Consider the following 15,579-nt stretch of genomic DNA (forward strand, 5'->3'; position numbering starts at 1 on the left):
ACTTCTTTATTTTTGTCTTTATCTTTGTCGTCTTTTCACTTCTTTGCGTTCTCTCCTTATCAAGCTTCTTTTTAACTTGCACTGTTCATCATCCTTCTCCTTTTTTATTTTCACTCCTTCTCTTTTTGCCTATCCTCCCCTCTTTCTATCCATCTCTCTCTTCTTCCTGACCTCTATCTCTTTCCACCTTGCTACTTTATAGTCTTTACTACTATACTAGTTACTCTATAATACATAGTGCTTCTAATTCTCTATTTACAACTTCTAATATACTTCACACAAATGTCCTCACTCTTTTCAATCTTTTGCTAACAGTATATTTTACTTTTACAGGACAAACAATTTGCCATTTGGTGCAACTGCCCCATCGAGGACACATCTTTCAAATTCGTTCATTCAACACGGTACGTTCATACTTAAAACTTATTTTACTTTAGACATTTTTGGGTAGTACTTCCTGTCTGTACTGGGCATTCTTTGCTAGATAGTTATACACAAAAGTTTGCCTCATAAACAACATTTAATTTAGTTTGGAGATGAAAGCAGCACTGGTGAGGTCGTAATCAGGAGAGAGGTCAAAGCTAAAGGAAAACTTATAACTAAGACTTTGTTCTTTTTGTCTGTACTGGGCATTCTTTGCTGGATATACACAAAAGTTTGCCTCATAAACAACATTTAATTTAGTTTGGAGATGAAAGCTGCACTGGTGAGGTCGTAATCAAGAGAGAGGTCAAAACTAAAGGAAAACTTATAACCAAGACTTTGTTCATACGTCTCTACACACACCCTATATCTTCTTCCACATCCTGCAGCAAATGCTTAGATACTGAGACAGCACATGCAACATATATACATCTCCTTCTCTTGCCTTCCCTTTCAATTTTGCATTCTTGCCTTTCCTCTCTCTTGCATTTACTCTGCATCTCCTTCATGATTTTGGCAGCAGTCTTTCTATTTTATTTACTCCTGCTCTATTCTTTCCTCACTTTCTCCTACTTTCCTTCTTTTTTTTCCTCTCCCTCTTTTGCATCCTTTCTCTTCTACACTCTCTCCTGTATTCCCCTCTTCTCTTTCTTTCTATCATGCACTTTCTTTTACTCACTCTATTCTGCTCTCACTTTTACTCCTCCTTACCTTCTCTCTCATGCTCTTTCTATCTTGCGTCTCGGCTTGCTCTCTCTACTTATGCTTGCTCTCTCCCTACTTATCTATTATGCTTATCACTCCTTCCCTCTCTTTTCCTATTCCTTCTATCTTTATCTCTCTCCCTCTTGCTCTCTTACCTTTTGCCCCTCTCTTCTTCTTGCATACCTTTTCATCTCTCTCCTTTCTTTCTCTACTTCCTAGATGTAGCTGTCTCTTGAATTCATTCTTTATCTCTCTATTTCCTGCGTCCTTTCTCCTTTCTGCTTCCTCTCTCCCTTTTCTATCATGCTTATCTCTCCTGCCATCTCTTTTCCTATTCCTATCTTTATCTCTCTCCCGCACGCTCTTACCTTTTGCCCCTCTTCTTCTTGCATACTCTTTCCATCTCTCTCCTTTCTTTCTCTCCTCCTTATGTCGCTATCTTGTATTCCTTCTTTATTTCTGCTTCTCTGTCCTGCACTCTCCTTCTTTTCTAATACTCTCTGTGTTCCTCTTCCTCCCTATCTTTCATTCTTCTCTCTATCTCTTTTATGCTTTCTTTTCTCTCTACCATCCCTCTCTCCTGCACCCTCTTCCATCTGCTCTCTCTCCCTCCCTCCTTGCTCATGCCCTACTTCTTACTCTTCCTTTACCTTCTGCCTTTCTTCTTACTCCTGCGTATTATCTCCTTCCTGCCTTCACTCTTCATCTCTGTCCTTAAAAGACACCATCTCTTACCTGCAAGAAATCCCTTGTACCATGGAGACGGAGACAGACAGTGAGCCAAGGATACAGACCGGAAATTGTTACCCCCACCGTGCCGTCGCCAAATACCTGCACAGAACAACAAAAAAAAAGACGTCATTAAACATTTCAGCTGGGGCATTCAAAAGAGACAGTCATTTATATTACAAAAGACACCATCGCTTACCTGCAATTTGTTCCGCCACAGACAAAGAAACCTGATACGTCATCAAAGGCAGGTCCCGGCAATGCCGGGCCAGAATCGGGGGCGTTCCCGGCGTCGTTTTGTCGGCAAAAGCCAAAGAATCTTGAACGCCCCTGAGTCTGCTTTAAATTGACGGACAGGCCCCTCGTCCAATGGCTAGGCTCAATTTATGGAGCCAGACAATGAATGACGAGGGCCGACCCAAACTCACACTACAGTTCTCATTAGGTTTTGGCCTGCGCAAAAAAGCTGCTCCCTTTGCGCCCTGCGTCCTTTCTCCTTTCTGCTTGCTCTCTCCATCCTTTTCTATCATGCTTATCTCTCCTGCCCTCTCTTCCTATTCCTTCGATCTTTATCTCTCTCCCTGTTGCTCTCTTACCTTTTGCCCCTCTCTTCTTCTTGCATACCCTTTCCATCTCTCTCCTTTCTTTCTCTGCTCCTTATGTCGCTATCTTGTATTCCTTCTTTATTTCTCTTTATTTTGCCCACTCCATCTTATATTCACACTCTTGTGCTTTTCTTCATCTACCCTCTCACCTTCTTTCTTCCATCCCTCTCTTTACATCATGCTTTTTCTTTCTCTCCCTTGCTCTCCCTTTTGCCCTCTCTCTTACTTTCACTTTCTATCTCCTTCCCTATATTATGCTACATTTCCATCTTGCACTCCTCTTTCTTGCCCTCTGACTCCATTCTGCACTCTCTTCTCTTTTCTCTCTCCTTTTTGCTCTCTTTCTTCTTACTCTTGACCCCTATTCCATCTGCTCTCTCTCCTTCCTTCTTCCTCCCTCTCTATCATGATTCTTTTTTTATCTCCCTTCTGCTATTTTCCCTTTGCCATCACTCTCCCTCTTGCCCCCTCTTCCAACTGCTCCCTTCTTAATTCTTTCTTGCTCATGCACACCCTCCCTTTAACTCCTGCTTTCTCTCTCTTTCTTGCTCTTCCTTTTGCACTCTGTGACTTTCACTCTCTATCTCCTTCCCTATGTTGTTCTGCCTTTCCATCTTGCACTCCTTATATTTTTTGCCCTCTGCCTCCATTCTGCAGTCTTTTCCCCCTTTCTACGTTCTCTCTCATGATCTCCATTTATCTTGCATCCTCTCTACTTCCTTATCTATCATACTTCTGTTTTCGGCACTCTTACTTATCTTTCTCTATCTTCTTTTCACCTCCTCTCTGCATACTCCGTTCTTTCTTGGCACTCTCTCTTCCTTTTTTTTAATTACTTCTTTATTCATTCTTCTCTATATATCTCTCCTTTATGCTCTCTTCCTTCTTCCTGCCCCCTATTCCATCTGCTCTCTCCTTTCTTCTAGCTCCTTTTCTATCTATCATGCTTCTCTGTCCTGCACTCTCCTTTTTATTTTATTTTCCTCTTTCTAATACTCTCCGTGTTCCTCTTCCTCCCTATCTATCATTCTTCTCTCTATCTCCTTTATGCTTTCTTTTCTCTCTACCATCCCTCTCTCCTGCACCCTCTTCCATCTGCTCTCTCTCCCTCCCTCTTGCTCATGCCCTACTTCTTACTCTTCCTTAACCTTCTGTCTTTCTTCTTACTCCTGCGTTTTATCTCCTTCCTGCCTTCACTCTCCATCTCTGTCCTCATCTTGTCTTCTCTTTATATCTTGCACTCTTTGGCTCACTGTCTCAGTCTCCATGGTGCAAGGACCCCCATAGAGAGAGATGTAGATGGAGGGCAGTAAGAAGAGAGCAGTTGGAAGAGGGGGCAAGAGGAAGAGTGATGGCAAAGGGAAAAAAAAAGCAGAAAGGAGAGGGAGATAAAGAATAAGGATAGATAAAGCAAGAGAGAGTATGCAGAGAGTGAGCAATAGAAAAAAAAGATAAAAAAGAGAAAGTTAAAAGGATAAAAGAGGGAGCAAGTGCAAGAGAAAAATAGTACATAGGGAGGAAGAGAAAAAAAAGACAAAGAAACGTAAGGGTAGAATTAAGTCAAAAAATCCTTTTCAAACTTAAAAAAAATCCGGTCATTCAAAAGAGACAGTCATTTTTTTGTTACAAAACACATCGCTTACCTGAAAGTTGTTACGCCAAGGAGGAGACCCAACACGGAAACACTAGAGAGAACAGCCCCAAAAAAAACATATTATAAGAATATAAACAAAATAGTTAAACACCTGTAAGAGAAATACTAATTACATTACAATTTAAAACGCATACCTGAAATCCCTTGTGCCATGGAGACAGCGAGCCATGGATCCCAAGACAAAATGCCGACCGGAAATAGTTACTATCTTGCACTCTTTGTTTCCTATCTTCTCGCTCCATTGTACACTTACTTTTCGTCTTTCCTCTCTCTTCCTCCCTCTCTTCCTCCCTATCTACTATTCTTCTCTCTTGCACATTCTCCCTGTTTTATCCCTTTAACTTTCTCTCTTTTCTATCTTTTATCTGTTTTTTCCTCTTGCTCACTCTCTGCATCCACTCTTTCTCTCCCTCCTTATCTATCATTATTCTCTTTATCTCCCTCTCCGCTTTTTTCCCCTTTGCTATCACTCTTCCTCTTGCCCACTCTTCCAACTGCTCTCTTCTTTACTGCCCTCCATCTACATCTATCTCTATGGGGGTCCTTGCACCATGGACACTGAGACAGTGAGCCAAAGATCTCAAGACAAAATGGCAACAAGAAATACTTGCCCAACCCTGCTGTCAAATACTGCAACAAAAGAAAAATAAATTTTGTCACATTCGGCGCATTCAAAGTGACAGTATTATCAGCTTTACAAAACACAAAATTGCTTACCTGAAAGTCTTTACAACACTGAGCTGGCCCTCTTGCTCCTGCACCTTCTTCCATCCATTCCTCCTTCTTGCTCATGCCCTACATCCTACCCTCCCTTTTTCTCTCTCTCTCATGCCCTCTCTCCTTCCTGCCTTCACTCTCTATCTACGTCTCCATCTTGTCTTCACTTTCAATCTTGCACTTTTTATTTGCTATCTTCTCACTCCATTCTGCACTTACTTCTCTTCTTGCTTTCTAGCTCTCTTGATCTCTCTTATGTGTCTTCTCTCTTCATCAACACTTTCTAGCTACTTTGTGTGCTTTACACACATTTATCCACTTCACTTTACTAAGTTAGTGTGACCATCCCTATAAGGCTATATAGATATATAGATGATGTTAACTATAGTGTTTATTTAGGAACACTATGCAACAACTATAGAACACCCTGGACAAACGCAATTACTTATATTTACAACTAATTGTGTGAAAGTTTTATATGTTTGTCTGTTATTTCTTTTACAGGTGCACAAACACTCCGCAATTAGGAGTATTTTTGGAATGAGCAATTGCTCTTCCCCCTTTTTTTATGCACTAAATCATTTTTATGATATTTTCACTTTCACGCCCCCAGGTCAGGGTGGGCGATTAGAGAGTCCATACCGCCGGGGTATAATTCTGTCATTATAAATGCCTAAGTAAATGTAAACAACTGTAAAAGATGAAACATGTTGACTGACTAATTAGTATTTTAAATTAACAAATCCATTACCTTGGGCATTAAATTCAGACACATAACTCTTTCATTTGTGTACTAAGCATCAAGAATTATAGATTTTTACTTGCACATTAGGCAGTTTTAATTATAAAACTCACAACATGCCTTTTTCACAAAACCTGCTCCGCAGTCTTCTGGCGTCGTAGCACACCAAAGAGGCATTCGGCCTCTTTGGTGGGGCCCAATGATGAAGCATGACACTGACTAGGTCGGTGTGTGAGGGCTTTCTTTTCCACCTAAAGTGAGTGTGCAATTCCCCAGTTGCATCACTCAGTCTCTGTGGCAATTTCAGATTTATTTAACGTCTCTTCTCTTGTTTATTTAGATTTAACAAGGGATTAAGTGTTCCTTAATCTCACTACCTCTCCTATTCCTTTGTACTTGCTTAAAATTACAAACAATGCATCCAATACACTCTTTACAACTTCTAATAAAAATGACATCGTGTAATTTACATTTCTATTTTTTTTTAGCTTCCTTTCTACACTTCTATATCCTCTCTTCCTTATCATACTTCTCTCTTTTCCTTATCTTTCTCTTCATCTTTCCACTACTCTCAATATTGCCTAACCACCCCTCTTTATTAACATCTCTTTTTCCTGCCCTCCATCTCTCTTTTATTATATAAATATGTAAACTCAATATTAATGCTTGTTTCATTCTTCCTTAGATTGCCAATTGATTGAATAACATCAGACGTTCAGAATTGTTTGACACAACATCAGTGAAAACACCATCACGGTAAAAGTATCTATTTTGCTTCTGTATTGACTTGTAAGTATAGAAAGAGCAAGGAAAAAAATAAGACACATATATCAACACACACACACACATATATATATATATATATATATATATATATATATATATATATATATATATATATATATATATATATATATATATATATATAGTATATACTTATAATTAGAAAATATCATATAGAAGATTTCCATAGGTAACATTAATCTTAAGAAAAAAAATTAGTTCACAAAAAAGTAAAACTAATTGCTTTTTATTTTGCTACCAGCTCCAACTATAAAAACAAGTCCAAAACAACAATAGAGTGGATTTAGAGAAAAAAAAACGTGACCTAATCATATATATAATTAGTTATAAAAATAATTATATATATATATTTATATACTTACCATTGAAAATTATTTCTTTTATAAAGACAATTGCTAATTGTTTGGAAATATATACAATTAGAAGTATGTTTTTTAAATAAGCTACCAACCTGTAACTTGGAATATATTTAACAGTAAAATAATTATATATATATACATATAAATATATCCAAATATATATATATCCAAATATATATATATATATATATATATATATATGCTAATAGTATAACTTATAGCTAGTACATCACTAAAATTGTAAACAAAATACATCTAAAGCTGCTACCTAAAATACAAAGCATAAAAATAGTGTTCAATTAATTGCCTTGCATTATAGTTAACTACAAAACAAATATAAATTAGCAAAAGATATATATATATATATATATATATATATATATATATATATATAAATATATATATATAGAGATTAAATAAGAGAGAGAGAACGAAAAAAGACTCGCGTATAACAAAAAAATCTAGCAATACTGTAGCGATATCAAATTATTTCATAAATTAGCTTAGCTAAGATGCAAATACTAGCAGCAGATTATCATCAAGGTCATGACAAATTTACATGCAATTCTAGAGGTTTTCAATGCTTGCCAAATAGTACTTTTGCAATTATACACAACTATTACAAAGATGCACATACATGGACTAAAGAAGACTTGCATTACATTATGAAATTAGGTGATGCTTTATATATAGATATGCATTTACTTAATAGCGAACAACTTAGGCATCCAGATGAGTTACCAAATTTTATTGAACACAATACTACTATCTATTCTCTTAAACTTAAAGAACCTTATTATGGAGACATATTACAACAATGTGACCCTTCGTTTCCAAATCTCAACAAAATATTAAAACCTGCACTTGATTCCAACTCCGGTGTTATACTTTGCATGGAAATTTATGTTATTTCCATTTTTAAGAAAAATTATTCGTACTTTGTATTTGACTCACATAGTCGTGATAACACTGGAATGCCTCATCCAAATGGAACATGTATTACTATACAGTTCACATTTGAAAAACTTCTAGAGTACATCACTAATCTGGCACACTATCTTAAGAAACAAAACATGAATTGTGTGCCGTATGAATTAACTCCAATACAAATAAGTACAATTACAAAAGAATCACTTCAAAAAGCAATGGTGCGTCATGAAAAAAATAAGAATGCAGTAGCACCGAAAAATTTTTATGTGTATTCTACTAAAGGTAGTGAAAAAATTTTCACACAAGCATTTGAAATGCGTATAGAAAATGCCAAAAAAATCATTCAGAGATGTCAATCTAAAAAAAAAACTTTTTGGAATAAGGAACAGCCATTAGCATTTTTAGATAATACTCCTAGTACTAGTACGTATTCCTGTGCAATTCTCACTACAACAGGGCCTAATAATCAATCTAAAAAGAACAGCAAGCAGATCAGCACAACACAATATACTAATACACCAGAAGAGACTACTCCTACTGACACATATGCAAGTATACTTAAGAAAACACTTAAGAGCAACACAGAAAGACAACATATTAATAGCACACACATAAATGTACAACAAACAATACCAGCAAGTAATTTAAATACCAACACATATTCTACTAATGACATTAATAACACACACATAAATGTACAACAAACAATAAACACAAGTAATGTACATACAAACACATATTCAAGTGATTACTATAATACATATAAACTTATTACTGGAAGTAATGACAGTTTACTTCATGATAATATACACAATAGCACATTGCAGAACAAGGAAAGTAGCACAAATAATACCAATATAGATTCAAATATTTTAACACAAACACCACAAGAAATTCCCTTTTTACATAACACACATCCACAGGAAAAAAAAACACATAGTGATAAAAGTATTCACTATACACATTGTCTTCAAAATAGTATATTTGCTATTCTAAAGAACTACTGTAAACCAGCATATATTTGGGATAGTGTAGACTTGCACTGTATTATGAATCTTGGAGATGCTTTGTACAATGAAATGCACTCTGTCAATGAACAAGATTGTATGCAACCTCTAAAGTTACCAAATTACATAGTTAGCAATGACATAATCTATTCTACAAAGCTCAAAAAATGCTTTAGCGAGGAACTAACAAAATCAGCACAAACTTTACATAGTAAATTTATATCTGCATTAACTTCTACAATTAATTCACAAACTGGTATATTGATCTCTATAGGTAGATATATAATTTCAGTCTTCAAAACTATACATACATACTCTCTATTTGATTCACATAGCCAAAATGAAAATGCAATACAACATCCTAATGGAACATGTATTGCTATCCAAATTGACTCTATTAATCTTATTATAGAATACATCCTAAAGTTAGGCAATAGAGAACAAATTACTAATTCGGAGAGTATTACTTTAGATTTAACTACAGTGAACATAACAACAATTAGCAAAAAAGGATTACACCAAACACAACGGAATCATAAACAAGGAAATGTAAAGTCTAGAAAAAGCATATATGTTCATACGACACATATATCTATAAATGCATTAGGGGAAATTCCTTCGAATAACTTACAAGTAGAAAATACAATAATAAACACACAAAACAGCAATAGTCAGGACAATAGACTGCATGTAACAGAAGACAGTTATTTAGCTTCACACATAGCTCTTAACAATACTGAGATAATAAACACATTAACAGCTGATGTTGAATCACTAATTCAACCAACCAATATAGAAATCCTAGAAATAAACAGTAATAGAAAAAGAAAACGGACACAAAACAAAGAGAATGAACCTAATCATAGACATATAGCAGGTCAAACAACAAATGAGATAATTAGGATATTTCAGGAAGAAATACGATATGGACCCGAGTACACTTGCACTATTTGCAATCAACTATGGCATAAGCAAAGTCTTCAAAATACACACAGTATTAGTAAGAGAGCTAAATTCATAGAATGTAATATTAGCAAATACAGAACAAATGAGATATGCAGAACATGTTACACATATATATCTAAAGACAAAATACCTCCATGTTCAGTATATAATGGGATGACATTTCCTGATATCCCAGCAGTCTTACAGTTGCATAACTTAGAAGAAAGATTAGTATCGCCAAGAATACCTTTTTTACAAATTAGAACATTACCACGTGGATTCCAAAAATCTCTATCAGGTGCAGTAGTAAATGTCCCTGCAGACGTTATGACAACAGTAACTGTTTTACCAAGGCAAATTAATGATAACATGACAATTCCAATAAAATTAAAAAGGAAATTAAGTTATAAATCTTATACCCATTATGAAAATGTTAGACCAAACAAAGTTAAACGTGCAGCTTTATATTTAGCCACTACAAGCACTTTGTTTCAAGAATATGGAATCACTATTAATAAAGATTGGGATTATACAACACAAGATATACATTCTTGTGATGAGACTTCAGATACAAGTAATACGTCAGATTCCTCAGACAACATTCCAGCAGGAAATTTAGATACTATGTTAGATAATGAAACTATTACTACAGAAACAAATAATATTTTAAGTTTAGCACCTGCAGAATATAACACACCAAGAGGCCTGTATGAAGACAAAGATTCTGAATATTTGGCATTCCCAACTATATTTTGCGGAAAACGAAGGCCGACTAATGAAGAAAGGCATGTCCCAATACATTACAGCACAATCTGTCAATCAGAAGTAAGAAGTAATGATCTAAGAGTAGCAAAGTGTGTTACTAATCTTTTCTTTAAATTAAAAACATTACACATTAAACAATTACAGAGCAAAATATTTATATCTCTTAGGAAATACTTTAATAATGGAAACATTATAACTGCCAAAGACATAAAGAATAAATTAGATACAATTTTGCAGTATAATGAAGGATACAAAATACTTAAAACTATCCGTAGTTCACCACCATATTGGGAGCAATGCAAAAAAGACCTCTTTGCTATGATTAGACAATTAGGATTACCAACATTTTTTTTAACTTTATCTGCTGCAGAAACGAAATGGTATCACTTAATTAACATATTATTACGTACAGAAAAGAGACCAGAATGCACAAAAGAAGAATTTAACAATATGTCATGGGAAACAAAATGCAAATTAATACAGCAGAATCCCATTACATGTGCAAGACATTTTGACTTCCAAGTTCGGAAATATTTAATTCTGTTTTATTGCATGAAAGTAATCCAATTGGCAAAATTATTGATTACTTTTATAGAGTGGAATTCCAACAACGGGGATCACCACATATACATGCTATAATATGGATAGAAAATGCTCCACTATATGAAACTTCTGATAGAAATGAAGTCACTACTTTCATAAATAAGTATGTTACATGTGCAAAAACAGAAGAACCAGATATAGAGTCTTTACTACCTCTACAAAGACACGGCCATACCAAAAACTGCCGTATCAAACATAAAAGAACATGCAAATATCATTATCCCAGATATCCAATGCCTGAAACTTTTATACTAGAACCAATAGAGCTAGACAAAACAAATAACGAGCTCTTACAGCAAATTGAACTAATACATCTAACTATAAATAGCCAAGAATTTTCAAATTATACTTTTGAACAGTTTTTACATTCAATGAACATAGATCTCAAACAATATACTTTATGTATACAATCTATTATACAAAAAAATACTATTTTCTTGAAAAGGACACCAGCTGAATGCTTTATAAATAACTACAATCCAACTATTTTGAAAGCATGGCAAGCAAACATAGATATACAATACATCTTAGATGCATATGCATGTGCTGTGTATATTGTTTCATACATTAGTAAATCACAGCGAGGAATGAGCAAACTAATTGCCCAAGCTGCTAAAGAAGTACATGCCAATCCAAGTATTAAAGAACAACTTAAGCATATAGGGAACAAATTCTTAAACTGTACAGAAATAAGTGCACAAGAAGCAGCATATCTAATACTACAAATTCCTTTACGGAAAAGTTCAAGATCTTTTGTATTTATCAATACAAGTCCTAATGAAAAGCGTACATACTTATTAAAAGACATCGAAACTATCAATTCTTTACCAGATGAGTCTTGTAAAATACAATATGATAATATTATAGTCAGGTATAGTAAACGCCCTGTAAAATTAGAAACATGTACATTAGCTGACTATGCATCTATGTATAATGAAAAGAAAAAATGTAAAGGAAAAGAAGAAACAGGCCATGACAATTTCCTTATTGAAAATAACTTTCATAGCTCAGATGACGAAGAACTTGAGATAAATTTAGTAGACGAAACAAACTGCATAAAAAGAAAAAAAGCAAGAGTAATTCGCTATTGCAGATTTAACATCAAAAATGACTCAGAAAATTACTATAGAGAATTGCTCATGCTTTTTTACCCATGGCGAAATGAACATAATATAATTAATAACAAGGAAACTTATTATGAACGCTATCTAGAACTTAAAAATGCAGTTGATTCAAACCATAATAAATATAATAAACATAATAAACAACTAACAACTAATAGCAATGAAACTAGTATATTAGATACATTGCTACCACCAATAGATACAGAAGAAGATAACACCATATTCCATGAAGTGCAAAATAATGAAAACCCATTGTATGACCTATCATTTGATTTAGGGATTAGAAGTACAAGTAGAGAAGAATCAATAAGCAATAACATAATGCCAAAAGAACAATATGATAGTATAATGCAAAATCTAACAGCAGAACAACTTAACTTTATATATCATCATTTGCATTGGGTTAAAACAAAAGAAACACCATGCTACACATTTTGTACAGGTGGTGCAGGAGTAGGCAAAAGTTTCCTTATAACAGCACTTTACCAAACATTAGTACGTTATTACAATACAAAAGCAGGAGAAAACCCAGATAACATATATGTATTGCTTACAGCTCCAACTGGCAAAGCAGCACATAACATTCAAGGACAAACACTACATAGTACTTTTAAAATACCTATTTCACAAACACTAACTCATAGACAGCTAACTCATGAGAATAGAAGCACACTACAAGGTCAGCTAATGCATCTTAAATTGCTAATAATTGATGAAATATCAATGGTAGGGGCTAATGTATTCAACTTTATACATAATAGATTGCAAGAGATAAAAATGTCTGATCTCCCTTTTGGCGGAATATCTATTTTAGCAATTGGAGACTTTTACCAATTGAAGCCAGTTTTTGACCCATACATATTTGACAACCCAAAACATTCATATAGGCCAGTAAGTACTAATTTATGGCAGACACATTTCAAGTTATTTGAGTTGACTAAAATAATGAGACAACAAAATGACTTGCCATTTGCTCAACTACTAAACAGATTAAGAGAAGGGAAACAAACAAATGAGGATATTATACAGATAAAAACACGAGAAATAGAGCCACCTGAAAACATTAGCAAAACGATAGTCAATAGCATAAATAATGCAGTTTTATTAGAACATATAACCCATTACCCAGTTTACACAGCTACAGCAATAGATACAGTTGCAGCAGACTTAAGTGAAGCAGTAAAAAAAAAAATACTCAAACAGTTGCCCACAGATTCTACTAAAACAATGAGCCTGCCATCAATATTACATATTGCATTGCAATTAAGATATGATTTAACTAACAATATAAATGTCAATGATGGTTTAACAAATGGTGCAACAGGTATAGTAGAATTTGTAGAAACTATCAATAACAGCCCAAATGTAATTTGGATTAATTTTGATAAAGAAACAGTAGGCAAATTAACAAGACAAGAAAACAAACACATATATCACAGTAATATTTTGCCTCATTGGACACCCATTCATGCTATTACACGGCATTTCCAATATACACAGAAATTTATAACTATTATACGCAAACAATTCCCATTGAGACAATCATCTGCAAGAACTATACATAGAACACAAGGAGAAACAATTGAGCCCATTTACATTCACTTTAACAACAGTAAAGTACATCATCTACATTATGTAGCTTTAAGCAGAGCTAAATCTTTAGACAACATATACATTAGAAACTTTCAGCAAGACAAAATAGCTGTACATCCAAAAGTGCATGAAGAAATGACACGTTTAAGAACACACATGCTATTACAAATATCAGTACCACAATTAGATAGCTATAGACAACAGTGTAATATAATTGTCCATAACATACGGTCCTTGCAAAGAAATTACACTGCTATGAAATCAGACCAAAATATCATGAACAGTGATATTATATGCCTCACTGAAATCAACACAACTAGAAAAGCAGATAAGAATACGTTCTTAATAGAACAATATCACCTAGTATTATTTGATAAATTTCACAACCAGCACACTAAGCATGGTATTGCCATTTACTACAAAAAAAACATGCTTTTATCGCCAATATATCAAACACAACACGAAATTGACTTTTTAATTTTCACTCAGCATCTTAATGATTCAGAATACTTATTTATTATACTGTACAAACCACCACATGTACTTTTGCAGACATTATTACAAGCTTTAAGTAGCATAATTTACTTGTATCCAAATTCAAAATATGTCATCATGGGAGACTTCAATATAGATTTATCACAAATGTCACCAAACAGAACTTTGCTATTAGAATATATGCTGCAGCAATTTCAATGCCAGCAAAAAATACAACAATACACAACAGACTACAATTCTACACTAGATCACATCTATACTAATGACAACAACATGCACTACGGTACATTAGAATCATATTATAGTGATCACAAAGCATTATGGGTGGCAGTTTAAAATGCAACCACTTCATTAACATGCTATTTTATTACAGGTAATAGCAAAAGGGGAAAAATTTATGCTCAGAATGTGTACTAACATTTTCTCTCATTTCAGATGATTTCCATAGAAGACCTCAAAAAAATGAAACATGAAGACAACAAACCTTACCAAAAAACAATCCGAGCCAACGTAATAAAATGTTCGACAAAAACAAACTATACAAATGCTAAACAAGAGCACAAAGTCATGTATCATCTAGCTCTAGCTGATGAAAGTAGTTGCATTAAAGCAACGTGCTACAATGAGCCATTTTACCAGCAAACTAAAGAAGGACAAGCTATTATGATTCGCAATTTCTTAGCCAAAAACAATGTGATTATCATCACGAAACAAACGAAACTATCACGCATGATGCCCTTATCTATACCTCAAGAAATAATACAGGAGGCACAATATATCCTACAACCCCCTGCTCCACCAATATCACCGATAAAAACAGTTAAAGCAGCTTCACTACGCTCATTAATGAGCATTTCTGGGACTATTGCAGAGGTAAGCTTATAAAAAAAAAAAAAACACTCACCCTTTTACACGCACACTATGTACCAAAAACTCTTGCACACAATACTTACACCTTTGACAAACTCTCACTCTTTGACAAACTCTCCCTCTTTGACAGACTCTCTCGCTCTTTGACAGACTCTCTCGCTCTTTGACAGACTCTCTCTCTCTTTGACAGACTCTCTCTCTCTTTCACAGACTCTCTCTCTTTGACAGACTCTCTCTCTCTTTCACAGACTCTCTCTCTCTTTGACAGACTCGCTCTCTCTTTGACAGACTCTCTCTCTTTGACACTCTCTCTCTCTTTGACAGCCTCTCTCTCTCTTTGACAGCCTCTCTCTCTCTTTGACAGACTCTCTTTGACAACTCTCTCTCTCTTTGACAGACTCTCTCTCTCTTTGACAGACTCTCTCTCTCTTTGACAGACTCTCTCTCTCTTTGACAGACTCTCTCTCTTTGACAGACTCTCTCTTTCACTCTCTCTTTGACTCTCTCTT

At 34.7% G+C, this 15,579-nt stretch overlaps 1 long non-coding RNA gene across 1 annotated transcript; it reads left to right on the forward strand.

The window, feature by feature from the left end:
* The first annotated feature begins 332 nt into the window (after positions 1–332).
* Positions 333–15,056, forward strand: LOC147691798 (uncharacterized). Its single transcript, XR_015299793.1, has 3 exons — positions 333–404; positions 6,261–6,331; positions 14,636–15,056. It is a non-coding gene; the product is annotated as an uncharacterized LOC147691798 (long non-coding RNA).
* Positions 15,057–15,579: the final 523 nt, after the last annotated feature.

This window comes from Lissotriton vulgaris, chromosome 9 (genome assembly GCF_964263255.1).
Source record: "Lissotriton vulgaris chromosome 9, aLisVul1.2, whole genome shotgun sequence".
NCBI classification, from domain to species: Eukaryota; Metazoa; Chordata; class Amphibia; order Caudata; family Salamandridae; genus Lissotriton; species Lissotriton vulgaris.